Raw genomic sequence first — 9108 nt, forward strand, 5'->3', positions numbered from 1 at the left:
ATGAGATAGTGTGGGAGTTCGGAGTATATGAGATAGTGTGAGGGATCGGAGTATATGAGATAGTGTGGGAGATCGGAGTATATGAGACAGTGTGGGAGATCGGAGTATATGAGACAGTGTGGGAGATCGGAGTATATGAGACAGTGTGGGAGATCGGAGTATATGAGATAGTGTGGGAGATCGGAGTATATGAGACAGTGTGGGAGATCGGAGTATATGAGACAGTGTGAGGGATCGGAGTATATGAGATAGTGTGGGAGATCGGAGTATATGAGACAGTGTGGGAGATCGGAGTATATGAGACAGTGTGGGAGGTCGGAGTATATGAGAGAGTGTGAGGGATCGGAGTATATGAGACAGTGTGGGAGATCGGAGTATATGAGATAGTGTGGGAGATCGGAGTATATGAGACACTGTGGGAGATCGGAGTATATGAGATAGTGTGGGAGATCGGAGTATATCAGACAGTATGGGAGATCAGAGTGTATGAGACAGTGTGGGAGATCGGAGTATATGAGACAGTGTGGGAGATCGGAGTATATGAGATAGTGTGGGAGATCGGAGTATATGAGATAGTGTGAGGGATCGGAGTATATGAGATAATGTGGGAGATCGGAGTATATGAGATAGTGTGGGAGATCGGAGTATATGAGATAGTGTGAGAGATCGGAGTATATGAGACAGTGTGGGCGATCGGAGTATATGAGATAGTGTGGGAGCTCAGAGTATATGAGATAGTTTGGGAGATCGGAGTATATGAGATAGTGTGGGAGCTCAGAGTATATGAGATAGTGTGGGAGATCGGAGTATATGAGATAGTGTGAGGGATCGGAGTATATGAGATAGTGTGGGAGATCGGAGTATATGAGACAGTGTGGGAGATCGGAGTATATGAGACAGTGTGGGAGCTCAGAGTATATGAGATAGTGTGGGAGTTCGGAGTATATGAGATAGTGTGAGGGATCGGAGTATATGAGATAGTGTGGGAGATCGGAGTATATGAGACAGTGTGGGAGATCGGAGTATATGAGACAGTGTGGGAGATCGGAGTATATGAGACAGTGTGGGAGATCGGAGTATATGAGATAGTGTGGGAGATCGGAGTATATGAGACAGTGTGGGAGATCGGAGTATATGAGACAGTGTGAGGGATCGGAGTATATGAGATAGTGTGGGAGATCGGAGTATATGAGACAGTGTGGGAGATCGGAGTATATGAGACAGTGTGGGAGGTCGGAGTATATGAGAGAGTGTGAGGGATCGGAGTATATGAGACAGTGTGGGAGATCGGAGTATATGAGATAGTGTGGGAGATCGGAGTATATGAGACACTGTGGGAGATCGGAGTATATGAGATAGTGTGGGAGATCGGAGTATATCAGACAGTATGGGAGATCAGAGTGTATGAGACAGTGTGGGAGATCGGAGTATATGAGACAGTGTGGGAGATCGGAGTATATGAGATAGTGTGGGAGATCGGAGTATATGAGACAGTGTGGGAGATCGGAGTATATGAGATAGTGTGGGAGATCGGAGTATATGAGATAGTGTGGGAGATCGGAGTATATGAGACAGTGTGGGAGATCGGAGTATATGAGATAGTGTGGGAGATCGGAGTATATGAGATAGTGTGGGAGATCGGAGTAAATGAGATAGTGTGGGAGATCGGAGTATATGAGATAGTGTGGGAGATCGGAGTATATGAGACAGTGTGGGAGATCGGAGTAGATGAGACAGTGTGGGAGATCGGAGTATATGAGATAGTGTGGGAGATCGGAGTATATGAGATAGTGTGGGAGATCGGAGTATATGAGACAGTGTGGGAGATCGGAGTATATGAGACAGTGTGGGAGATCGGAGTATATGAGACAGTGTGGGAGATCGGAGTATATGAGACAGTGTGGGAGATCGGAGTATATGAGACAGTGTGGGAGATCGGAGTATATGAGATAGTGTGGGAGATCGGAGTATATGAGATAGTGTGGGAGATCGGAGTATATGAGACAGTGTGGGAGATCGGAGTATATGAGATAGTGTGGGAGATCGGAGTATATGAGACAGTGTGGGAGATCGGAGTATATGAGATAGTGTGGGAGATCGGAGTATATGGGACAGTGTGGGAGATCGGAGTATATGAGACAGTGTGGGAGATCGGAGTATATGAGACAGTGTGGGAGATCGGAGTATATGAGACAGTGTGGGAGATCGGAGTATATGAGACAGTGTGGGAGATCAGAGTATATGAGATAGTGTGGGAGATCGGAGTATATGAGACAGTGTGGGAGATCGGAGTTTATGAGATAGTGTGGGAGATCGGAGTATATGAGATAGTGTGGGTGATCGGAGTATATGAGACAGTGTGGGAGATCGGAGTATATGAGACAGTGTGGGAGATCGGAGTATATGAGACAGTGTGGGAGATCGGAGTATATGAGATAGTGTGAGGGATCGGAGTATATGAGATAGTGTGGGAGATCGGAGTATATGAGACAGTGTGGGAGATCGGAGTATCTGAGATAGTGTGGGAGATCGGAGTATATGAGATAGTGTGGGAGATCGGAGTATATGAGACAGTGTGGGAGATCGGAGTATATGAGACAGTGTGGGAGATCGGAGTATATGTGACAGTGTGGGAGATCGGAGTATATGAGATAGTGTGGGAGATCGGAGTATATCAGACAGTATGGGAGATCAGAGTGTATGAGACAGTGTGGGAGATCGGAGTATATGAGACAGTGTGGGAGATCGGAGTATATGAGATAGTGTGGGAGATCGGAGTATATGAGACAGTGTGGGAGATCGGAGTATATGAGATAGTGTGGGAGATCGGAGTATATGAGATAGTGTGGGAGATCGGAGTATATGAGACAGTGTGGGAGATCGGAGTATATGAGATAGTGTGGGAGATCGGAGTATATGAGATAGTGTGGGAGATCGGAGTAAATGAGATAGTGTGGGAGATCGGAGTATATGAGATAGTGTGGGAGATCGGAGTATATGAGACAGTGTGGGAGATCGGAGTAGATGAGACAGTGTGGGAGATCGGAGTATATGAGATAGTGTGGGAGATCGGAGTATATGAGATAGTGTGGGAGATCGGAGTATATGAGACAGTGTGGGAGATCGGAGTATATGAGACAGTGTGGGAGATCGGAGTATATGAGACAGTGTGGGAGATCGGAGTATATGAGACAGTGTGGGAGATCGGAGTATATGAGACAGTGTGGGAGATCGGAGTATATGAGATAGTGTGGGAGATCGGAGTATATGAGATAGTGTGGGAGATCGGAGTATATGAGACAGTGTGGGAGATCGGAGTATATGAGATAGTGTGGGAGATCGGAGTATATGAGACAGTGTGGGAGATCGGAGTATATGAGATAGTGTGGGAGATCGGAGTATATGGGACAGTGTGGGAGATCGGAGTATATGAGACAGTGTGGGAGATCGGAGTATATGAGACAGTGTGGGAGATCGGAGTATATGAGACAGTGTGGGAGATCGGAGTATATGAGACAGTGTGGGAGATCAGAGTATATGAGATAGTGTGGGAGATCGGAGTATATGAGACAGTGTGGGAGATCGGAGTTTATGAGATAGTGTGGGAGATCGGAGTATATGAGATAGTGTGGGTGATCGGAGTATATGAGACAGTGTGGGAGATCGGAGTATATGAGACAGTGTGGGAGATCGGAGTATATGAGACAGTGTGGGAGATCGGAGTATATGAGATAGTGTGAGGGATCGGAGTATATGAGATAGTGTGGGAGATCGGAGTATATGAGACAGTGTGGGAGATCGGAGTATCTGAGATAGTGTGGGAGATCGGAGTATATGAGATAGTGTGGGAGATCGGAGTATATGAGACAGTGTGGGAGATCGGAGTATATGAGACAGTGTGGGAGATCGGAGTATATGTGACAGTGTGGGAGATCGGAGTATATGAGATAGTGTGGGAGATCGGAGTATATGAGACAGTGTGGGAGATCGGAGTATATGAGACAGTGTGGGAGATCGGAGTATATGAGACAGTGTGGGAGATCGGAGTATATGTGACAGTGTGGGAGATCGGAGTATATGAGATAGTGTGGGAGATCGGAGTATATGAGACAGTGTGGGAGATCGGAGTATATGAGACAGTGTGGGAGATCGGAGTATCTGAGATAGTGTGGGAGATCGGAGTATATGAGATAGTGTGGGAGATCGGAGTATATGAGACAGTGTGGGAGATCGGAGTATATGAGATAGTGTGGGAGATCGGAGTATATGAGATAGTGTGAGGGATCGGAGTATATGAGATAATGTGGGAGATCGGAGTATATGAGATAGTGTGGGAGATCGGAGTATATGAGATAGTGTGAGAGATCGGAGTATATGAGACAGTGTGGGCGATCGGAGTATATGAGATAGTGTGGGAGCTCAGAGTATATGAGATAGTTTGGGAGATCGGAGTATATGAGATAGTGTGGGAGCTCAGAGTATATGAGATAGTGTGGGAGATCGGAGTATATGAGATAGTGTGAGGGATCGGAGTATATGAGATAGTGTGGGAGATCGGAGTATATGAGGCAGTGTGGGAGATCGGAGTATATGAGACAGTGTGGGAGCTCAGAGTATATGAGATAGTGTGGGAGATCGGAGTATATGAGATAGTGTGAGGGATCGGAGTATATGAGATAGTGTGGGAGATCGGAGTATATGAGACAGTGTGGGAGATCGGAGTATATGAGACAGTGTGGGAGATCGGAGTATATGAGATAGTGTGGGAGATCGGAGTATATGAGACAGTGTGGGAGATCGGAGTATATGAGACAGTGTGGGAGATCGGAGTATATGAGACAGTGTGGGAGATCCGAGTATATGAGACAGTGTGGGAGATCGGAGTATATGAGATAGTGTGGGAGATCGGAGTATATGAGACAGTGTGGGAGATCGGAGTATATGAGACAGTGTGGTAGATCGGAGTATATGAGACAGTGTGGGAGATCGGAGTATATGAGACAGTGTGGGAGATCGGAGTATATGAGACAGTGTGGGAGATCGGAGTATATGAGATAGTGTGGGAGATCGGAGTATATGAGACAGTGTGAGAGATCGGAGTATATGAGACAGTGTGGGAGATCGGAGTATATGAGACAGTGTGGGAGATCGGAGTATATGAGACAGTGTGGGAGATCGGAGTATATGAGATAGTGTGGGAGATCGGAGTATATGAGACAGTGTGGGAGATCGGAGTTTATGAGATAGTGTGGGAGATCGGAGTATATGAGATAGTGTGGGTGATCGGAGTATATGAGACAGTGTGGGAGATCGGAGTATATGAGATAGTGTGAGGGATCGGAGTATATGAGATAGTGTGGGAGATCGGAGTATATGAGACAGTGTGGGAGATCGGAGTATATGAGACAGTGTGGGAGATCGGAGAATATGTGACAGTGTGGGAGATCGGAGTATATGAGATAGTGTGGGAGATCGGAGTATATGAGGTAGTGTGGGAGATCGGGGTATATGAGATAGTGTGGGAGATCGGAGTATATGAGACAGTGTGGGAGATCGGAGTATATGAGATAGTGTGGGAGATCGGAGTATATGAGATAGTGTGGGAGATCGGAGTATATGAGATAGTGTGGGTGAGCGGAGTATATGAGACAGTGTGGGAGATCGGAGTATATGAGACAGTGTGGGAGATCGGAGTATATGAGATAGTGTGAGGGATCGGAGTATATGAGATAGTGTGGGAGATCGGAGTATATGAGACAGTGTGGGAGATCGGAGTATATGAGACAGTGTGGGAGATCGGAGTATATGTGACAGTGTGGGAGATCGGAGTATATGAGACAGTGTGAGAGATCGGAGTATATGAGACAGTGTGGGAGATCGGAGTATATGAGACAGTGTGGGAGATCGGAGTATATGAGATAGTGTGGGAGATCGGAGTATATGAGATAGTGTGGGAGATCGGAGTATATGAGACAGTGTGGGAGATCGGAGTATATGAGATAGTGTGGGAGATCGGAGTATATGAGACAGTGTGGGAGATCGGAGTATATGAGACAGTGTGGGAGATCGGAGAATATGAGACAGTGTGGGAGATCGGAGTATATGAGACAGTGTGAGAGATCGGAGTATATGAGACAGTGTGGGAGATCGGAGTATATGAGATAGTGTGGGAGATCGGAGTATATGAGACAGTGTGGGAGATCAGAGTATATGAGATAGTGTGGGAGATCGGAGTATATGAGATAGTGTGGGAGATCGGAGTATATGAGATAGTGTGAGAGATCGGAGTATATGAGACAGTGTGAGAGATCGGAGTATATGAGATAGTGTGGGAGACCGGAGTATATGAGACAGTGTGGGAGATCGGAGTATATGAGACAGTGTGGGAGATCGGAGTATATGAGATAGTGTGGGAGATCGGAGTATATGAGATAGTGTGGGAGATCGGAGTATATGAGACAGTGTGGGAGATCGGAGTATATGAGACAGTGTGGGAGATCGGAGTATATGAGATAGTGTGGGAGATCGGAGTATATGAGATAGTGTGGGAGATCGGAGTATATGAGATAGTGTGGGAGATCGGAGTATATGAGATAGTGTGAGAGATCGGAGTGTATGAGACAGTGTGGGAGATCGGAGTATATGAGACAGTGTGGGAGATCGGAGTATATGAGACAGTGTGGGAGATCGGAGTATATGAGATAGTGTGGGAGATCGGAGTATATGAGACAGTGTGGGAGATCGGAGTATATGAGACAGTGTGGGAGATCGGAGAATATGAGACAGTGTGGGAGATCGGAGTATATGAGACAGTGTGGGAGATCGGAGTATATGAGACAGTGTGGGAGATCGGAGAATATGAGACAGTGTGGGAGATCGGAGTATATGAGACAGTGTGAGAGATCGGAGTATATGAGACAGTGTGGGAGATCGGAGTATATGAGATAGTGTGGGAGATCGGAGTATATGAGACAGTGTGGGAGATCGGAGTATATGAGACAGTGTGGGAGATCGGAGTATATGAGATAGTGTGGGAGATCGGAGTATATGAGATAGTGTGAGAGATCGGAGTATATGAGACAGTGTGAGAGATCGGAGTGTATGAGACAGTGTGGGAGATCGGAGTATATGAGACAGTGTGAGAGATCGGAGTATATGAGACAGTGTGGGAGATCGGAGTATATGAGACAGTGTGGGAGGTCGGAGTATATGAGACAGTGTGAGGGATCGGAGTATATGAGACAGTGTGGGAGATCGGAGTATATGAGATAGTGTGGGAGATCGGAGTATATGAGATAGTGTGGGAGATCGGAGTATATGAGACACTGTGGGAGATCGGAGTATATGAGACAGTGTGGGAGATCGGAGTATATGAGATAGTGTGGGAGATCGGAGTATATGAGACAGTGTGAGGGATCGGAGTATATGAGACAGTGTGGGAGATCGGAGTATATGAGACAGTGTGGGAGATCGGAGTATATGAGACAGTGTGAGGGATCGGAGTATATGAGATAGTGTGGGAGATCGGAGTATATGAGACAGTGTGGGAGATCGGAGTATATGAGACAGTGTGGGAGATCGGAGTATATGAGATAGTGTGGGAGATCGGAGTATATGAGACAGTATGGGAGATCAGTGTATATGAGACAGTGTGGGAGATCGGAGTATATGAGATAGTGTGGGAGATCGGAGTATATGAGACAGTGTGGGAGATCGGAGTATATGAGACAGTGTGAGGGATCGGAGTATATGAGATAGTGTGGGAGATCGGAGTATATGAGACAGTGTGGGAGATCGGAGTATATGAGACAGTGTGGGAGATCGGAGTATATGAGATAGTGTGGGAGATCGGAGTATATGAGACAGTATGGGAGATCAGAGTATATGAGACAGTGTGGGAGATCGGAGTATATGAGATAGTGTGGGAGATCGGAGTATATGAGATAGTGTGGGAGATCGGAGTATATGAGATAGTGTGGGAGATCGGAGTATATGAGATAGTGTCGGAGATCGGAGTATATGAGATAGTGTGGGAGATCGGAGTAAATGAGATAGTGTGGGAGATCGGAGTATATGAGATAGTGTGGGAGATCGGAGTATATGAGATAGTGTGGGAGATCGGAGTAGATGAGACAGTGTGGGAGATCGGAGTATATGAGATAGTGTGGGAGATCGGAGTATATGAGATAGTGTGGGAGATCGGAGTATATGAGACAGTGTGGGAGATCGGAGTATATGAGACAGTGTGGGAGATCGGAGTATATGAGACAGTGTGAGAGATCGGAGTATATGAGATAGTGTGGGAGATCGGAGTATATGAGACAGTGTGGGAGATCGGAGTATATGAGATAGTGTGGGAGATCGGAGTATATGAGACAGTATGGGAGATCAGAGTATATGAGACAGTGTGGGAGATCGGAGTATATGAGATAGTGTGGGAGATCGGAGTATATGAGATAGTGTGGGAGATCGGAGTATATGAGATAGTGTGGGAGATCGGAGTATATGAGACAGTGTGGGAGATCGGAGTATATGAGACAGTGTGGGAGATCGGAGTATATGAGACAGTGTGAGAGATCGGAGTATATGAGATAGTGTGGGAGATCGGAGTATATGAGACAGTGTGGGAGATCGGAGTATATGAGATAGTGTGGGAGATCGGAGTATATGAGACAGTATGGGAGATCAGAGTATATGAGACAGTGTGGGAGATCGGAGTATATGAGATAGTGTGGGAGATCGGAGTATATGAGATAGTGTGGGAGATCGGAGTATATGAGATAGTGTGGGAGATCGGAGTATATGAGACAGTGTGGGAGATCGGAGTATATGAGATAGTGTGGGAGATCGGAGTAAATGAGATAGTGTGGGAGATCGGAGTATATGAGATAGTGTGGGAGATCGGAGTATATGAGATAGTGTCGGAGATCGGAGTAGATGAGACAGTGTGGGAGATCGGAGTATATGAGATAGTGTGGGAGATCGGAGTATATGAGATAGTGTGGGAGATCGGAGTAGATGAGACAGTGTGGGAGATCGGAGTATATGAGATAGTGTGGGAGATCGGAGTATATGAGACAGTGTGGGAGATCGGAGTATATGAGACAG

The sequence above is a fragment of the Chiloscyllium punctatum genome, chromosome 34 (genome assembly GCF_047496795.1).
Source record: "Chiloscyllium punctatum isolate Juve2018m chromosome 34, sChiPun1.3, whole genome shotgun sequence".
NCBI classification, from domain to species: domain Eukaryota; kingdom Metazoa; phylum Chordata; class Chondrichthyes; order Orectolobiformes; family Hemiscylliidae; genus Chiloscyllium; species Chiloscyllium punctatum.